The sequence below is a fragment of the Falco naumanni genome, chromosome 2, assembly GCF_017639655.2.
Source record: "Falco naumanni isolate bFalNau1 chromosome 2, bFalNau1.pat, whole genome shotgun sequence".
Lineage (NCBI taxonomy): Eukaryota > Metazoa > Chordata > Aves > Falconiformes > Falconidae > Falco > Falco naumanni.
Genome location: NC_054055.1, coordinates 120,216,476 through 120,237,063, shown reverse-complemented (window position 1 = coordinate 120,237,063; position 20,588 = coordinate 120,216,476). Strand labels below are relative to the sequence as shown.

The window sequence follows — 20,588 nt, the reverse complement described above, 5'->3', positions numbered from 1 at the left end:
GAATGTGATGTGGTCTAAAGTACTCTGGTTGGCGAAAACTAGAGTTTGATATTCCACAAGCTGTCACCTCGTTGAAGCGGTTTAGAAGATGGGTGCCTTTTCAGTACAGAAGAATTTAAGTGGCTTCACAGCCTAACTCCTCAGGTTTAGGTCATCTCTAAACTCAGGCTGTAGGAACTCCCTTTCTGGGTGAAAGACACATTAAAAATGTTGCATTCTTATGGCATGTGGTGAACTCCATATCCACAGCAGCCTTCAGTGAGCCCTCCCATCTGCACACACTTGAATGTATCCCCAAGTCTTCCACTGCAGTTTTGCTTGACCTTTGCAAGCCTTCTCCATGGAGCAGCTGGTTAAGCTGAAGTGTTGCTGGAGAGTAAAGATCTTTGTTTCATCCGCTGCAGGTACAACACTGAAAGTCGCGGTTTGTCAGCTGGTTGCTCCCTCTCAAGAAGAATCAGCTGTGGGGGTGCTGGTACCACCCGGTACAATCCCTCCTCGCTCTCTGTGTCCTGGAGAAGACAAGCCTGAGGATGGACTCTTGCAAGAGGCAAACGAAACATCCATCCCCGTTCTCTTCTAAGCTGAGAGATTTACGTGGGCAGGTAAACGGGGGCTCATGTTGGCAGCTAACAGCAGCTCTGCTTCTGGTTTGCTGTAAAAAATATAGGTCCTGTTCCTCCCCTCTGTCCTCCTCACCACATTTTTTCTTGGGTGGTCCATGGTATATTGGGGATAAGGAAACAAATCTGGCCCGAGAGGAACTCTGCAGCTGGCCTGGGGAAGGGGAAGAGGGCTCCCGGGGGCCGGGCTCACCAGCCGCCCTGGCAGGTGGGCAAAGCCAGGGGGGCAGCGCCTAGGGCAGGGGCACGCTCAGGTACCGCTGCATGAATGATAGAGGGGTTGCTTTGGTGCTGCACTGCTAAAAAGCTCTGCAGCTGACAAGTGAAGCTGGGAAGAAGGGCAGCTGGAGAGAAGAAAACAAGAAACCACTTTGGCCCAAAAAGAAACATTTTCTTCAGCTGCATCCTACTTATTTTTTCTTGCATAGATAAAGGGAATATGAATTTTGTTTGAGCTTTTTCCTTCAGTTTATGTCAACTCTAAATCAAATTAATGTAAGATGAATAGATTCCAACAGAAAAGTGAAAAACCAAAGAGCTCCTTGGAATTGATAATAGTAATGAAAAAAAAATATATTTCCAAAACAAGGACTTTATGCTGCCAGCATCTAAGCAAAAGAATTCAAGGCTTCTCAAATACCCCAGTACACACATGCACCCACATTTCTTATGGGCTGAATGCTGAGTTCAATCATGTTTTAAGGTCATCCCATCCTTCAGCGTGTTTACCACTTGTTAAATACAGGTGCCAAACTGAGTAGGGAAATTATCACAGGCTAGTGGGTGTAGAATGATGCTGGGAAAAGAGAGAGTAAGCTTGGTCTTAAGACTGAAATATATGTAATTAATTGCTCTGTTGGTTGGACAAATAACAGTGAACATAAAATTAATTATCATATGGGGGTTACCAGGGAAAAGCACAAAGCTTATCATTGTCAGTTAAGCTGAAGATCTCCTACCCCAGGGGTTCAAATCACTTGGCTGTGCAAATCTGGAAGCACTGGTGATGCTCAATCAGGCACACACAGGAGGTAAAGCAAGAATTAACTTCCAAAAGCCAGACCAAAAGTTCAATGCAATCTCTGGCCATAATATCATGTGAGTCCTTTTTTAATTGGATTAAAATCCTCCTATTTTTGCTGGTCTCAGTCTTTCACTAACACGTTGGTATTACCTAGCATAGGGAACGTAACTCAAATGACCTAATTTTTGGCAGTTATAAAGGTTGTAACAGAAAGTATTACTTTTATTTCACACCATTACGCCAAATTAATTTTAACAGCTGGAATTCATGCTGGTGACCAGCAGATGTGAACAGCCTCCTCATGCTCTTGCTTGGGTAATGAAGGAAAAAAATAACCACCTTTTCTTGTAAGACCGATGCTGGTTGTAGGGGCAGTGCTTTACTTAGACTTCTCTGTGATATTTTTCTTGAATGCTCAACGCTATTTGGGGGCAATGAAACAAAACTAAGTGAGCCTCTTGTTTACACTTTTTCCTCTTCTTTATCATGGTATTGCTCCCTTCTGCACTTAACTTTGTTCTCATGTTTTCTCTTTCAAATAGTCCCTTATGAATCCTTTTTCTCCTTACAAATCTTCCGTGCTCTGCTTTTTTTAATTTTCATTTCTATAATAATCATATCTTTGAGGTGTTCTGGTGGTAAAGAGGCAGTTGTGTGGTCTAGAGACCTGTGTAATTAAGTAGTCAGAGCTTGCACCTTGAAATAAATGAATCTCTGCTAAATTGTTTGGCTCTCAGCAATTGTAGACCACTGATATTACTGAGCTAAGGAACCTCTGGTAGCAATTTACCGCTCTGAAACACTCTGGAAATGTGGGTGGTGATAGGAATGTGCTCAAATAGCACTGACAGCAGTGAGAGCCAGTCGCAAAGAAGACAGACAGAATATTGCCTCATTTTTATGACAACAGATTACTCATATTTTTAATATCTTACTGTTAACTCAGGCAGAGATTACTAACTATAATATTCCATATTAGAGAAATTAGAGGAGTGAGTCCTGCACTCCAGGTAAAAGTGAAACATATGAGATACAGCTTTTAAACAGGGTAGGAAAAAAAAGTGAACATACAGAAAAATGTGTCTGTTCTGAGGCTAAAGATTTGTCAATTTGCAAGGGGCTGCATGAGACCCTGATCAGAGCTCATGGTGAGGTATAAGGGAAAACGTCGAGAGACTTTCAGGAAACCAGAATTAACCCTCAAGAAAGCATGGTGATTTGGCAAGGAAAAGCAATCACAAGGACAGACCTGAGAGAAGAACAATGTTCTGACAGTGAGGTCACTGCAAGAAGTCCAGAAAGGAGATGTGGGTAGAAAGGGAAATAAAACTTGAAGTCCTGAGTTCACAAAAGCAACACGCAGAGCTGCCTCTGATGGGACAAACAACCAAAAGCCATATACTCTGAAAAACATCCCAGCGTTACCCTGCATTACATTGACTTCCACAAATTTGCAAACACTAGCTTGGACGAGAGGACATCACCAGCACCATTTGTGCAAGGTAATCCTTCACAACAGCAATGGACAAGATTTCAGTGGAAGACAAATGAGCTCTTAGTCTGAAAGCAAATGGAACATTTATTAATTTTAAGCTGTACACAGGTGTACAAGCCAGTGTTTTTTCAGAGACAGTGGTAGTAACAAGGGAAGAAGAGCCCAGATAAGACAAATGAGTAGAATTCAGGGTTGCAGTTGTGATCTTATTGCCATTAAGAGAGTGAGTGAAGTAAATGTATGAGTAAAAAACATATTGCAAAGTAAGATTTGTAATAATACTAAGGACAAAAAAATCCTTTACTGATTTTAAAACATATCAAGTTGTTCATCTTATGCAGTGGTGCTTCACCTTAGAAGAAAAGGTGACAAAGTTTGAAAAAGAAGTTTAGGATGTTTTCCCAGTGGAGAAGAAAGTGTTCAGCACAATATAAAATATACCTGAAAGCCCAACTGTTCACTGCCCGATGGAGGAGCAAAGAAAGGAGCTGGCTGAGCTTGTCACTGTAGGAAAAAGGAGAGCAAGGAGCAGAATAAACAGAGCGAGGCACTCGCTTTCTGTAGAAAACCCAAGTATTTCTTTAAGGAAGAGGATGAAGGAATCTCATAGGTTATGCCTCTTTGTTACATGTTTTTTGACTGAAATATGCAAAGATATTCTGCTGTCTCTGCAAACAAAGAAAGTTTTCTTCTGTTTCCCTTATCACCTCTCCTCTGCAGAGTATTGGCAAAATGTGGGCTGCCACGTTTGCCTGTTGTATTGCCTGAAAAGATAAAAATGCTTGGTAGGAGTGATCTTTCAAAACTCCCAAACCCAGCCTTCCTTCTCTGCTCTCTTTTGTGTGAAACCTGTAGGAACTGAAAATCTTCAAGTCCTGTAATTTTGGTTGAGCGTGCCAAGGCACAGACCCTGCCAGGGCACCACGTTATGGATGGTTCTGTAGGAAATTGGGCAAATCCTGTCACTGTGCATTGATTAACAGAAACCCAACGGCAACAGCAGAGTGAAAATGGGACACAGGCAGGTCCTAGGTAGGTTTCTGCAGCTGGCCCATCCAGGCAGTTGCAGCAAATGTCTTTAGAGAAGCAGAGCACGTGGCACGTAAGCAGTGTGGCCCTTGAGAGACGCTGCTTCTTCCAGCTGAAAAATCAGACTGTGTCTGATGCAAAGTGTTTCACAGTGGAGTATATAAAACGCAGTTTGGTGAGATTAGTAAAGTAGTTACTGTAGTTCAGCCAGTAAAGCCTAAGTAACACAAAAGACAAATCAGTATGCAATATTGCATTTCAGAGAATGGTTTGGGTTGGAAAGGACACTAAAGATCATCTAGCTCCAACTCCCCAACATCTTCTCTTTTTACAGGCATGTCGTATTTTTTCTGCAAGTTATTCCTGTAACGTTTTTCTACATTTTCTGGCTAATATCGCCACTTGGAGTCATTTAGTTCAGCTTTACAAAACTGACTTTTCCAAGTGGTATTAATGTGATAATAATGAAGAATCCTATTCTTTTCCCTCTTCTTTTCTTGCCAAATTGCTTTTTGATCCCAGGTAATTTTTTGAAATCGGTAGCATTCTGTGCCAAGGAGATTCCCTAGGCATTATGTGACAAACATCATACATGTTTTGAACTGTCCACCTGCTAGTTTTCTTTGACACCCTCTAGTTCTTTTTTGGAAGAGAGGATGAATGGATCTTCCCCGTTCATCTTTACTTAGTTTCTGCTGGGTGAGCAGCATTACTCTGCCTTACCTGCTTAATGTTCTTCGAATATAGATTGAAGTAGGTAGCAAGGGGAGTTATGTGTCATGCAGTGGTGCTTTCTTGAAGTAATGTGTGGGAAGAAGGGAAATAGCCTGGAGTTTTTTGCTCCTGCTAATTGCCTTCTTCATCAGCTTACTGCAACTTGTTCCACATCGTGCAGTTTGCATTCACGCTGCCATAGAAGCGAGCCAGCAGTATCTCAGAGTGAAAGGCCTTCTGGTGTGTGCTGAAGCTCTATTATTTGTCCCGCCTTTTTAGAAGATAAAAGCTGCTAACTAGCTTATTTTATTTTATTCTGCAGCTGTGATAGCCTTAGCTGTCTTTCAAGCCCATTAATGAGTTTCCCAGCCCAGAAGCAGGGCACAGATGTAGAGAATTTTCTGTCCTGAACTCGTGGATTCCCCAGCCTTAACAACCAAATGAAAGCCATCAGTTCCAAATTAAAAATGCAGATAAGCCACCCTTATGTTTGGCTCTCTGGCAATGGTCCTTTTATCTAGCCATGAGCCTGAAGCCCTGTTGCTCGTTTCTAGCTCTGTTTTTGGGCAGCCCTGCAATCAGGTAACCTGTCCTTACATTTCTGTCGTAGGTTTGCATGGGCTCTGGTCACGTTCAAGGGCGTTTGAATGAGATGGTGGCTTTGCTGCCTCAGTTTATAGGGGTACAGCTTTGGCAGCTTTGCTTGGCAAACACTAGGGGAGAACAGTCACAGCCAGTTTTATATTTGAGTTGAAACTTCTCTGGTTTCTCTATGTATTTATTTAAAGCAAAGCATTTTATAAGAAAGGGGAATTGAAATGTTGTAGTCCTTGAGATTCTTAAAGAGTCTTTAACTAGTATGCATAGAAAAAGATGTGAAAAATTTATGATGTTATTGTTCTCCTGGCTTGTTTTAGGATGATGTGCACTCAAGACTCAGGCTTTCCCTGAGAGCATTCTGCTGACCCTGCCCTAAAACTTGGTGAGTCCTATGGAGAAACTGGAGTAGATCCTTCAGTTTGTCCCAAACACGCATGCAAGCTGATGTGAGATGTCTTGTTTACTTGTTAAATACACAGCAGACCTTCAACTCTCAACTAGATATTTTTTTTTTTTCCTTTGGAACTTCTTGATAGTATCTTTAAGCATTAAGATGACTAACTGCTGAATCCTATGGCTTTTTTCTCGTGTGATCTAGTCCTTCCTTCCCAGTGTGCAAGATATGAGTATCTAGTACTAATGACACTATTATTGTTCTTTCAGTTTATAAGCAAGTTTTAGAAAGCTGTAGGTAACATTATGACACATTGCTTTGTACTGCATGGTAAATTCCTTGTTAATTGCCAGTTTCCAAACGTTACCATCCATGCTTACTTCATCCTCACCCTGTCTGTGTGATCAGTACGTATCAAGATAAGCACATGGGATTTGAGGTGGGAATGGAAGAATAAGTTATTCCTCCTTTAGGAAACAGAGTGTGTGCTTGTTACCCTTTCTCCACCCGTAGACCTGAAGTAAGATACCTCAAGAGGAATTGGCCCTGGAGAAAAATTCTGCAGTGAGGAAGAAGGATTGTGATAAGGAAGGGGCTGTAAGTTGTGAGTGTACATTAAGTGAAGCATGGCAAATAAAAGCGTACTGCTAGCAATTCGGTTGAAGGCAGCAGGATTAAACTTGGTGTAAATGTTAGGCAGGTGTCCAGAGCTAATTAAATTACCCAGGAATGATGTCCATTGAGAGGGGGTTAAAGCCATCTTATCAGAAACACAAAAGTTGTAAAAAAAAAAATAAATAAATAATTTTGCTAGAGTTGTTGATTGTTTTGACTTTCTGATTTTGTTGCAGTGGTGTCCCCAAACCCACATTTTGATCAAGCAGAATCAATTCTTTTCTTTCTTTTAATTACTTCACTGATGTTATTTGTGGGCAGAGGCTCTTTGTTGCTGAGAGCTAGAAAATATTGTAATCACATACTACCAATTCACCATCTTTTCATAAACAAATTACCCAAGTGCCTACATGGCCGCCATTGCCAAATCTGTGCCCTGAGTTAATATCTCGTTAAGCTCAGTGCTGTCGGGCACTGCTGACTGGTGTCTCTGGGTTTCACTGAATGTTTTCAAACACTGGCAGCATAAGAGCAATGAGAAAGTACAAGCAACAAAAGGTTTGTCAGCAGCCAACGTAGGTGAGATGTCCAGAGACTAATGCTAGAGCTCTTCTGTGATGGTTAAAATTTATGGTTGTGTATACTTGATGTCCTTGGAGAAGGAACGATGGGGCAGACCAGGTGCTTTTTAAGTTATGTGAATATTCTTTCTTTGGATTTTTTGCCTCCTTTAGTGTCATAAAAATGAAAAAAAAAAAACCACTCGTTGCTGTAAGTGATTACAGGTTCATGCTGCAGGGGTTGGTACTTGTGTTACGCAAGGCACAGCCAGAGTTCGCAGAACCATCATAGAACCAAACCGTGCCACTAAGCACCGTATCTCTGCATGTTTGTAAACAGCTCCAGGGATGGGGACTCAACCACCTCCCTGGGCAGCCTGTGACAGTGCTTGACCACCCTTCTGATGAAGAAAATGTTCTTAATATCCAACCTAAACCTCCCCTGATGCAACCTGGGGCTCCTTCCTCTTGACCTGTCACTTGTTATCTGGGAGAAGAGACCGACCCCCCCTCGCTACCACCCGCTGTCAGGCGGCTGTAGGGAGCGATCAGGTCCCCCCTGAGCCCCCTCCTCTCCATGCTGAGCACCCCCAGCCACGTGCCCCAGCCCCTGCCCCAGCCCCCTGCCCGGCTCTGGACACGCTCCAGCCCCCCTACGTCCCTCTGGGCCTGAGGGGCCCGAAACTGAACCCAGGGCTCGAGGTGCGGCCCCACCAGCGCCGAGCACAGGGGCACGGGCACTGCCCTGGCCCTGCTGGCCACACCGTTCCGGATCCGAGCCAGGGTGCTGTTGGCCTCCTGGGCCACCTGGGCACACTGGGGGCTCATGTCCAGCCGGCTGCTGACCAGCACCCCCGGGCCCTTTCCATGGGGCAGCTTTGAGCCGCTCTGCCCCCAGCCCGCAGCGCTGTGGGGCTGGTGTGACCCACGGGCAGGACCCGGCACTTGGCCATGTTGAACCTCACACAACTGGCCTTGGTCCATCCCCCAGCCTGCCCAGACCCCCTGCAGAGCCTCCTGCCCCCAGCACGTCAGCACTCCCCCCAGCCTGGTGCCAGCTGCAAACCTGCTGAGGGTGCGCTCGGTCCTCTCGTCCAGATCATTGATAAAGATATTAAACAAAACAATATATTCCAGGAGATTTGAGAATGAGTGTTAAAAAATCAGAAACATTGCTGAAGTACTTCTTTTACTATGGCAGATATACCAGCTGATGGAAGGGGTTTGGGGTTGCCAATCCACTTTAATATCCCAAGGAAATGCTAGACAAAAAAATGACTGATTTAGATCTGCATGTTGTCCCTAGTCACTTCAGTGTCTGAGCTGTAGAGTAGGAGAAAGCTGAGCAAGTTCTTAAAATTGCAAGTGTAATCAGAGATAAGGAAAAAAACAATAGTCAATAAAGCGTTCTACTGAAATCCTTTTCCCTCTCACAGCATCCAACATCCTCTGCATGCATCTCTGCAGCCACCTCCCTCTCTCTGAACACCATATGTCTTATGTTTCCTACAAGCTGTATTTTTGTGCTACATTTCAGATAAGTAGCCAGGAAGATTAGGAAGTACAGAAAAAATAATCAAAACCTGTACTTATTAAAAAAACTGGGGCACTTTTGTCTTCTGTTTCTGCGAGAGCAAGTAGTAGCCTAAAGACTTTGAATGTCTGGGTTTCTAAGAGGCAATATCTTCAAAGGGATGGGTTCGTGTTACTCATATCTTCTTCTGTCTCTCAGTGCGGAGAGCATTCCTGGGAGAAAGGGAGTTGTATGTCTGTATTGTAGGTGCCGAAATAGCTGGTGATACTGGCACTTGGGTATGAATTTTAGCAACTCTAATGTGTGTTGGGGTTTAAAATTTCCTTAGCTGTCTTTGTAATAAAGACACTAAAGCAGGGTGGCGGAGGGGAGCTGTTTGTTTTAGCTTCTCTCCAAAGATTCACACTAAACGCAGAGCAGAATGACTTAATGTCAGTTGAAAGTGCAATGCATGAGCAGGAGTACCAGTATCTGGGTGGTTTTCAACCTCCTTGTATGAGATGTGGTGTCCTACATACCTACTCAGCTTCCAGATTTTGGATTCCGGAAGAATACAGTGCTTGCACCATGATATGTGATGATGTGATGAGATCAAATGGACTTTACAGGAGTCTTTTTTTTTTTTTCTTTTACTTTTATTTATTTTTTTATTTTCATTTTGAGGCAACAACCCAAGGACTAATGGTTCTCTATGGCAGAGAAGGGCTTTTCTCTGGGGAGATTTTATTACTCGTGCAGGTTGCTAGCACACGTGAACTGAACTGGGAAAGTGGTTTGGTGGCCAGTGGCAGTTCTAGTTCTGGTGACTCCGAGTCCATTGGTAGGGGTTTGTTATGTCACAGTTAATAAAGATTTGAGTGCAAACAGAAACATTTCTCATGTTGGGACACTCAGCACTTCTCTATCCTCTGTGAATTCCCTGAGGCTTAGTATGGATTGAGGTCACTCTGTAACATACTCAATGCAGGCAACAGATGGCCTTTCATTTCTACCTAGCTACCTGTTTTCAGTGATTTCATAGAAAATTTGACATCCAGAATGTTGAGACCTTCTTCAAAGACATTCACTCTACCTCCACTGTTGCTGAAATTGGCTTAGAAGTTACTTAGTTGGATAAGAGACAGATAAAAGCACACACACGTTCACATGCAGAGTGAGCTTGGTCAAAATAGGCCAAAAGCAAACACTAGTCTTAGCTTTTTCTAGTCCATGTGTACCTAGAATTCTGTGATATCTTAGATTATGAAACACAGATTTCTAACATAAATTGGAGTTCTTCTGTTTCAAAAAGTGATCTTACCAACAGCTTCATGGGATACCTGGAATACCATGGGATACAAAATTTTAAATAGTCATCCAGAACTTGTATTTCCCCTCCATTAAAATTCTTTATTCTTTCCTTGATTTAATGGATAAGTCTATTTTTTTTTCTCCCCACACCCCATTCATTTTAAACACTTTCTGATGTTTTAAAAATTGCAGGTAGTTTGCACACTCCAGGCTGAGATCCTCTGGTTTAGAGGTCAGGTTGTTGACCCCAGGCTGTGCTCGTTCTTTAGCGTTGACAGGAATAACGGTGGAAACTCACTGTCAAAGGAGCTTCCAACACCTGTGGAACCAGATCTGTGCTATGGGAGGGTGGCCTGATATATTAAGAGCATAACTGAAAATCAGAAGGAAAGAGAACAATGTGGCTTATGCTTCTACCATATTAGTGTTAAGATAATTCTTAATAGGCTTATAAATGCAAACATTAAATAAATCACCATTTCTAAAGCATTGCTTTTTGGCAATTAAAAAAAGCAAGCAATATGTACTAATCTTAAATGAGCTGATATTCCAAATTGCTCCTGTAAAAATATTGCATTAAGAAAGCTATTTTCAAGTGTTATCATATGCATAGACATTCTCAGATTAAAATCTAAGCAAGGTTTAAGGAATGAAAGTTGACTGTCTTTTGCTCAAGACTATCTGAAGCTTCATCTTTTTGTTTAAAGAAAACCAGACCCAGCCCTACTCTTACCCCTCTGCTCATTTTTTTTTCTTTTTCATTTTAGCTAGTATCAGGAATCAGAAATTGGAAAACAAATCTTACTTTCAGTCTTCTGATAAACGACTAGCCTAAAGAGACTTTGAGTTCTTCAGGAAGTCAGGTACAATCCTGATGACCTATTTTGAGAAGATTTGGTGGAAGAGAAGAAAGCCTGCCTAATCTTTGTTCAGTGCAGCTCATTCACGGGCTCCTGTGGTGGTTTTGATTGAACCCTGGCTGCTTTGGCTATTATCACTGCAAAAACAGATAGGATTTTAAGAGTACACAAACTACGCAGTAGACAATTATCTCAAGTCCATTTTAAAAGCCACAAAACTGTACCTGTCCTTGGGTGCAGACCTAAAGGGAAAGGATATTTTTGTGAACTGGGATCCAGTCAAAGCAGCTGAGACAGGGCTTGTTTTGCAGTCAATAAAATCCTTATACCTTTCTGTACCTATCTTTTTCACTGTGCTCTGAGCTGGTTTGGCTTGCAAAACCTTAGCTAAACAGTGAGGCCTGCCTTTCAGGGAATAGTATATGTAGTACCAGTGAGGATTAATTAATGCTCCTTGCTAATCTAACTGTTCCTCTTAACACGGAGTAAGGTAAGAGGCTTTCTGAAAGGATAGTTGTTTTTCCTTCATGTCAGCAACCTGTCTTAATTAGGTTCAGGGGATGTCAAACCCCAAAAAACTTGACAGATGCTTTTCCAGAGCTTGCCTGTATCACTTTTGTTATCTCTGCTGCTATGGATTCAGACATGATAAAGAAAAGCAGGACTTGTGCTGGAAGTATTCGTGCCACATAGGGGAAAACTTCTATCATGTGAGGTAGAGTAAAGCACTCGTAAACCAAGCTCCAGTTCTGGTCCCTCTTATTGAGGGCCTGGGAGCTATTTAACTTGGGTTAAGTTGCAGCCAGAGATGAGTGGACTTATGCAGGTAGCCTGTCTCACCGGAGCTGGTGAATCTCTCCACCAGGTTGGAGGATGACAGGCAACAGCAGCCACTGCCCTGTTTGAGTGGTGGATTTATTACTGCCAGTGCCAGTCTTGCTCTGTGGGTCTCCTTGTAAGTGGGAGCCACAGCCTTGCTTTCTGCCCTGCTTTCCCACACCTGTTTGGTTTTATCTGGGTGCTCCATAGGTCCCCCCTGGAAAGGGGAATAGGAACCGGAGTAAGACCGTGAGCTGCAGAAGCGCGAGGCGGGAGCCCCTGTTACTCCCCTTCTGTCCTTGCGCAGCAGTACCGTGCCCAGCGTGCTCTGCGCGCCGCTTGCCGTTTGTCCACAGAGTGTAATTGTGCTCGTTTATCTGTGGCTCAGCTACAGCTTCCCACAGGTAAAGTAGCTTGTTCTGAAGAGAGGTTTTGTCTGCTGCCAGACCAAATGGTGTTGATAGCTCTGATCAGGAAGCCCTCTGGGAGGCAAATGAAATTTTCTTCAGAGTATGAGAAGACTGTATTGTAGTCAAGATTGTCAAGTGCTTCTACATAGTGGTTTCCAAAACAGAACAGGCTTTTTATTAAACTGTAAAGTGAGTAACTCTTTCTGCAGAACTAGAAGATGTTGACTTTCTAATAGTCATCACTGTGTGTTGTAATTGGAGATACAGAACTCCACCAGTCTGGGCTTTTCCTTCCACTCCCAACAGCACTTTCTTGCTTTGAGGTAACAGGATTTTGTGAATCCTTGGACAAAGACCAGGTGTCACGTGCATTCACTTGGGTTTGTTAAAATTTTACAGAATTTCACCCAAGAATCCAGTTCTCTCTTCTGGGAAGCCAGTGGCTCTTCGGGAGAAGGATGGCTATGGTGTGTGCTCTGTTATTTAAGCTGAAGACACAGACTTATGTATGAAGTTTGTTTGGCAGGGTTGTGGGAACGAAACAGGTAATACAACTAGGAGTCAAACATTTCAGTGTAGTTTAATGCTATGGAAATAAATTCAATATTCATCATTATCCATAGAGCATCTCCAGAGGTTTTTACAGGAATGTCGCAGCAAATCTATCCAGCTCTTAAGAAAAGAGAGACCATGCTTACAGATGAGCTAATTTATATTAATACCTAGCATAACAGAAGTGACTTCACAAGATCTTTAGGCATTACGTCTAAAATTTGTTAAAGAGTACATACTTTATTACCTTATCTCATTTACTAAGGGTCGGTTCTCATCTATTTGCAAATTTTGCAGGCTTACAAAGCCTAAAGGTCTATTTTCAAAATAGTACATCTTGCTAAACTGTTCCCCTACAAAAGATTAATTATTTTAAGGTTTTTACCATACAAAACAAGAAAACTTCAATACTGATAGGCTGGGGATTTTTGCTGCTTACATTTACATATGTAAATTTCCCTAGGTAACAAAAATCTGTTCAAGTTTTAAATTCTCAGTGCTAATGCTAACAATAGCTACATTCACTACAGTGTGATTACACTGGACAGGCTTAGCATCTACAAAAACCACTTGGGTCTATTATGTGGTTTCATAAATACAAATTACTTGTGATAGAATTTGTCAGTGAATTGTACAGTAGAAATAGCTTCGATATCAGCATCAGGACTGCATTGCATTCCTTGCTCTAATACACTCCAAATGCCACCATGCTGCAACTCAGAACCTCCACGTGCTTATTTCCTTAAATATCACAGAACATAAACCATGTAAGAGCGTAAGAATGGCTGTCCTGTGTCTGAATAGTCATTGAGCCTAACACCTTCTCTTCAACCAAGACAATGGAAAATGCTCTTTCTGGTGTCTGTATTGAAAATGAGAAGTGATCCAAAGGAATCACTCTTAAGTCTTGCAGTAGTGACATCCTGCAGAGCAGGAAACCTGCAGCCCCCATCAGCATTCTGCCTAAACGTGACAGTAAGGTACCTCGGCCTGTGAGGATGGAGCTGGTAAAATTGCATGAGAATTAAAGTAAGGCTTGTCGGATACAGGTCATAAACTGGAGGAATACTGCTGTAGTAACAGTTTTGTATCGCTAATATTCTTACCAACAGAAGGTGTGGAAGAGAGTCAAGTGGGCTTGTTTCCTATACAAAGGGCGTTTTCCAGAAGCATGCTTGCAGCTCCTTAATGTGTGCCTGGATTTTTAATCTAGCAAGAAGATGACAAGAGGAGTGTAGCTGCCAGCAACGCAGGGTGGGTTGTGGGTGCAGATCCCCGAGTATGTGTTTGTGCATTTTGGTTTGTGCCTCTGGGACCCCACCAACTGCTGCCCTACCTGCCTCGTTTGACATTGACCATGGGGTGTCTGCATGAGTTCCAGTTGCACCTAATGTCACAATCCTGCAGTGTAAAAAGGACTTTAAGAGCTATACATTGTTTGTTTTTAAGATGTCTGTGCACAACTAGAACAAAAATGTGTTCAGCTGCATTTATTGAAACTGTTCAAGTGCTTGGGAAACATGGGAAAGCAGTTTCCAAACATCCTTAAACATCAAATTTTGGACAGTTCATTCAAACACCCATGAGATGAGATGCTGGACTTCATTTCACCCTCCAGGAAATGGCTCAGCAGTCTGTAGGAGGTGGGACACACACTAATGAATGTGCCTGGAGCATTTTATAGGAAATGAACACTGCAATAATAAATACTAGGGGAATTTTGTTTAAAGGAAGCTACAGTCTCTATTTTTCTGAATGAAATTAGTTACTGACCTCCGATTAGATGTTTTACAAGTTACAACAACAACAACAAATAGTTTGCTATTTGAAGTGGGTGGCTGTCATTTTTGTTTAGTTTTACGAAGAGCACCTGGTGAAGATACATTTACAGACAGGTAATGATCTTAGTATCAAACCTTATCAGAAGTAATTGCAGTCCAGCAATTAAATTAGATTATTTGAAGCAGGATAATTGAACTAGTATGCAGTGTTTTGCCAAGTTTTATCCCCTTCTGTAAATCTACTCATGTCAGCTCTGTAGGCTTTCAGATGATTCTGAAAGATTTAGGAATCTCCAAAGATATCAGCTCGTGAGTGGTTGTAGCTTAGCCCAGGTAGACATGGTGGGGATACTTAGAACTTACTTATAATGCTGCTGTTATATACATTTGGATTGTTGGACTATTTGGGGTGGGGGAGTGTGTGTGTGTGTATTTTGTTTCGTTGTTTGTTGGGTTGTTTTTTTTTCTTTTCCATTTGGATTGTTGTAGGCACTGAGACGTGTGTATTGTACTCTTCTGAAGTGTTTGCATCTTTGTGTAGAGAGCCTGGATACTTAGATCAGCCGTATGATATCCTGGTACATTTGTTAAATTGCACCTACTGTGAATCAAGTCTTTGGTTTTCCAGCTGCCTCCTCTGTGAAGATTTTTATCTGTCAGTAAGAATAGTATCACTTCTGTACTCTAGACTCCCCTGCCAAATGAAGGGGAGAACTGATACCAGTAAAGATAAAAATATTGTCAGATTTTAAAATGTCTCAATGAGGACTACAAAAATAAGAATCTTTGTAGAAAGCAGGGCTGCTTATCCCCAGGGTGTCTGAGCATTCTTAGAATCCATGTGCCTTTCTTGCCTATCCATATGTTGTATCACATGTAGCTCACAAGCCCTTCAAGCGTACCTCCTGTTCTGGGGGTAACAGCCGGGCTCTGCTGATACAGGGATGCTGGGGGTGTTTGAGCCCCTCGGTGTGCGAGGGGGAGAGCTGGAGGGCTGCTGGTGCCGAGGCTAGAGCTGCAGTGACATGCTAAACCCAACTCCACCCGGCAGTGGAGGTGGGGGACTTCTAGGAGACCATCATTGTGTCCACCATGACCCACTGACTCCTCAGTCCCCATCATCTTTGATCATATCATTTTGATATGAGTTGAGGGTCTGGTATTTCTCAGCCAAATGAACGTTTCGGTTGGCTGTTTGTGGGATCAGGAAACCGGGGTACCTGAGCTGTGTTATTTTAACACTCTGTCTTCTGATGCAGCTCACCTGAGACGATAATTTGTGTGTCGGTCCTCTTTTTTATACCTCAAAATATTAAACAAAATGTACTACACCTAGAAGTCAGGTTTTGCATTCGAGGTTTCTGAAGAGGAATTTATTTATTTGGTAAAAAAAAAAAAAAAAAAAAAAAAAAGTACTTGGTAGCATTGCCCTTTACAGGGACACTGTGCCCTAATCATTTCTTCTGGTCAGTGACAGCAAACATATCATGCCTGGGGCAGCCTCTGTTGCACGATACATGCAGCCATAGAGCAAGCAGTCCCTGAAGAGCACCCTTGCAGGTTTTAGTTTGACCCCAGCCACAAGCAGAGTCTCTGAGTAAAACCGAAAATGTATATTGCATTCACTGCACTAAGTTAACCTGAAGAAGAGTATTAAAAAGTTAAGAACGAAATAGTGCATGCAAAGGTGAACAGTTCAGAGAACAATCCCTACTTGAGAAACGGCTTCTAAATAGCAGGCAGAGAACGAAGCACATAAATTACCTATGTGCCAAACTACCTGAAAATAATTTGGATACTCACTGAAGCAAAGTATTGTATCCAATGGTTCACTGCTAGGGCAGATCCATCTGCTTTCATTTCACTTTATTTCTATCCCCTGTAAGAAAATCAACATACTTTTGCTACCCTAGTCTACAGTCCATAAAACCAGAACTATCAAAATTCCTTCTGTCTTGAATGGAGGTCTGAACACGTACTGTTTTTATTAGGAAGTGCTTTATTTTTATGTGATTACTTCATCTGAAGGAGGGTAGGAATAAGTAGCTCAGACTTGGGTTACAAGATCAAAACCATTGACTTAACCTTTTGGTTTCAGTTTGCTATCAGATGCCAAACTGCAAAGCCGGCGGATAGTATTATTTAACTTAACTGTAAGAGTTTATGGGATGTCTGCTGTTAGAGCTGAAACACTGAGAGTTGTGAGGGTCTTAACTTTACCTAGGGCCTTAGTCTAAACACGGATTTGGAAACTGCTGTCCCTGTATAGCACATGCATATCTGACTTGTCCAGCGGTGATGTGCAGACACCAAACAGAGATGGGAAATGGGGCAGGTTTGGGGATGAGGGTGTCGGCAGGTGAGAAAAACAAACAAAAAATGGTCAGAAGAGGCCAGGCTGTGTAGAGAAAATCACTGGCTCATTAGACTTTTTTCTTAGATACCGTTACAGTATTGATTCAATCTATAACGTATGATAAGATCAGAGCCCTGTTTACTTTTGGTAATTGCTGATCACATGGGCCTCTTTGCAAGAGCAAGGTGCTATGTAACGGCTTTATGGGCATAATCTTGGGAATAGAGTGAAACTGGATTAAGAAGCTTCTTTAAAATGTTACGATAAAACCAGAGATCATTAAAAGTCATGCCAGAATAGCTAAAATCACTGAGCTCTCATGCAAGGTTCGTGTCCTTGTTCTTCCCGATTCAGAACAGGAATTTATGGTTGGATCTCATATGCAAGCTGAGAATTTCAGGAGCCGCAGTTGGTGCATTCTCTTTCTATTACCGTGTATTCCATGTATTCTTGTAAAGTTTGTCATCAGCTGTCTTTGGCAGAGTCTGTGAGCCATGAAGATATTTTAAAGTAAGCTAAGTAATTGATGATTGTTTAAAAAAACATTACACTACACACTCTGTATTAAACAAATGAGAAAGTTTTACACAGAAGTAAAATGCCACATTGGCTAAGTTCTGCTCCTCTGGAAGGCAATAGGAATTGTACCTCTGCTTTCAGCAGGAACAGGGAGAAAATGTCTTACAGTGAGTTTATCAGACAGATATGTAGGTAGGTGCTGTACGCTGGCAGACTGTTAAAGCCAGCCTTCATGACTTAGCAAAGGCAATTCTATTCATGGGATTCAGGCTTCAACAGCTGCAATAGGCAGAGCACATAGGGATTTTCAGATTCATCTGCATTGTTTGATGCCTAGACACCTCTGGAAATCTAGCCTCACAAGCAAAAGTGGGAAAAAAAATCCTGACTACAGGCAGAACAAAGCCCTATTTTGATATGACCTACACAAACTTTTAAGTGTGGCAGTGTCGCAGCAATAAATTTCAGTGTTTCACTGTTTCCTTGGTTAGGACTGAGGCACAAACACTTTAAATCCAGACTAGGTCCAGGAACCTCTATTTTATCTTTTTTTTTTTTTTAATTTTTATTATTTTTTTTTTTTTCAAATTTCATGAAACTTCTGGTTTTAGTCAACAGTGAATCGTAAAATCCTGCATGTGAAAGTATCATTTTTCTGGAGTAAATATTGTCAATCTACGGTCTGTATAATCATTTGAGGGTTGGAAACTCCAGATTGGGAAGGAAGGGGGTAGTACTTTAGAGGGCAGGTAGCTTTTTATGCAGTTGACAGCTGTCGGAGTGACTGAGACACTAATAATGTTACAGGTGATCTCTGCTGGAGTAGATTATTGAGCATCACAAAGCTAAGACGACTGGAATCTCATCATAAATGTATGCTTTCTCTCGTAGCTATTGGCATGCCATACGTGGTAGAGTAGGGAACGTTACGCTCGCCTCTAATTCAGTGAGAGTCACAACAGATAAATTGGAGGTCAAAAAGGCCTTTTGGGAGAGCTCTTGCTGAAAAGGGGTTATATAAATGTAAAGCAGTAGTATTATTATTTATGAGAAGATCGAGTCAAATGTCATCTTGGATGCATTTCATCAATCTGAGATTAGACTTGGGCCTGTAGCTCAGCAGCAGCTCAGTGATACAAACTGATGGGGGATGTTTTACCAGGCTAAACAGAAACTCAGATGAAATAGCAAGCGCTTCTTTACAACAGCCCTCCCATTCAGTGATATTTCTGACGTTTGGCATTTGGAGCGGCAGATGGGGTGGCACAGAGCTTTTCCACCAGGGCAAGAAACGACGTGCAGTCTCCAGCCCATTGCAGAAGTGTTTAATTTAGATCACGTAAAGATTTTTGCTGCATGATAGAACTGCGGAAACAGATATCAATATTTTATTAAATCCGTGAATTACAGCTGTATAGATATGTTAGGAACACTGACAAACCCATTGCCAACATGTGTAGCATATTCTGTCCTTGGGGGAACCTTTATTATTCAGTGAGCTGTTATCTCCCAGGAAAAAGAGGGATGTCTGCTCACCCCCACCGCCTTCTCCCTGCTCACTGGCTGTCTGTGTGCACACACACGTATGAATAGCATAGGAAAAAGAAAGATGGAATGAAGCCTTCTCCCTCTAAGTGTCCCACTAAGACTAGGCAGACATACCTCTAGCCCACAGAAATATATATTTTTAAAATTAACTTCTGAAATCAAAACAGCTACCTTACCCCTTTTGCATTTTCTCTTCATTGGCTTTAATTAAGTTTGCCCTAAGAAGCTTGTGAGGCCAGATAACCTTGTTACAGGAAAAAAAAGATTACACCCTATGGGGTAGTGCCTACTAGCCTGGCCATCGTTTATAAAGCCAGGATTTAATATCCTTTAAGCTTTTCTGTTTGCAGACTCATTTTATTTAAACTGCGTTTGTATAAACTGCTCAGCAGATTACAGAAGCGGCTCTATAGCCTTAATTTCAGTGTCACTTTCCAGCTGTTTTGGTCAGGCTTCATGCCTGGATTTAATGTATTTGTGCACTAAAATGAAAATATATCTCAATGATAAATCCTCTCCAAAGCAGAGGGAAATAGCAGTAAATAACATCTGTTGAAATCAAATGAAAATAAAAACAAAAGCCCACAGGAAAACCAGATATAGTAGGGAGCTTAAAAGCAAACTGATTATAGAGTTCAGGCTTAAAAAGAGTGATCCAAATCCTTAATTAAAATTATCCATAGGTAGGGGATGGGGAGTTTGTGACCTACCACTTGTATAGATTTGTCAGTTCCAGATGTACAGGGGATCAGTTATTAAAAGACATGTTGCACTTCTGGGACTGAACCAAGGCTCCTTGAATTAATCCAAGGGATCTGTAAGTTCATTACAGATATTCATGACAGCCACTGATTATCCCAGAAATAAATTCATGCGATGATATGCTCTTGAAATTGAAACAGCAGGGAAAGGCAGAGAGATCTCCCTTTCAGCCATCTCTTTAAAATAATAAATCCGGGTACCCCAGCTGTTCCATTTTGGTCATCTTTATATGCCCAGAGCTAAGCACCTAAATATCTGCTCTCTCTTTTATGTACTTATTTATTTTATTTCCTCAGAAGCTCTGATACTCTCCACCCAAGATTAGGCGAGCACAATCTGAAATCAGCTATAAAATCAGATGTAAGTCGTCTTATGCAGGTAGCTGTTGTCATCTGCATTTGAACACTGGTTTAGTTCAGTGCGTTGAAGCCACAGGCTCTGTATCGGCTCGAATCGGTGTTTCCGTCCCCCTGGCACTTCCAGTTTTGCAAGGTGAAATACTAGGCAGCCTGGCCGTGTCAGTCCTGCAGTATTTGGAGGACTGTAATTTACTTGTGTGCTAATGAAGAATGATAAGGAAGAACTTGGTCCTGCATCTTCCCAAGACACATTTTGATTTTTTTCTCTTATACATCAAACCACGTAGAGGAGGGTCAGAGGAATACCGTAACTTTCGTAAGTATCCTCTTGCATTTAAATGGAATTTTGCTCTGGCTTTACCTTCCAAGTTATGGACATACCATTTATCACATTTTACCCAGGCAAATGAGAGAAACACTATAATCTTGCCCTTTCCTGGTATATACACCATGGACATCTGACAGTACTTCCACACTTAAGACAGCATATAAGTGACCTCCTTCAAGTATACAGGGCTGGAATATTTCATAGCTCGTTTCATTGTGATTTATATGGAGATGTGGAAGAAAATAGCATCCTCACAGCTGAATCTGGTGCCCAGATGCTACGGCATGTTCCACAGGATTGTTCCAACTTGCAATATGGATTTGGCCTGTGGAAGCTTAAATCTAGTGTAGTTTGTGGATGGAGGCACGGTAAGAAGTAATAACCAAGTCAAACAAGGACCTAACTCTCACCAGCTC

General features: G+C 42.0%; 1 long non-coding RNA gene across 1 annotated transcript in view; it reads left to right on the top strand.

Annotated features, from left to right (window-relative positions):
• The first annotated feature begins 416 nt into the window (after nucleotides 1-416).
• LOC121083715 overlaps nucleotides 417-20,588 on the top strand; it is a 42,575-nt gene continuing 22,403 nt past the window's right edge. The window contains exons 1-2 of the long non-coding RNA XR_005826461.1: nucleotides 417-605; nucleotides 5,803-5,867. This is a non-coding gene — a long non-coding RNA (uncharacterized LOC121083715). The remainder of the gene's footprint in view (nucleotides 606-5,802; nucleotides 5,868-20,588) is intronic.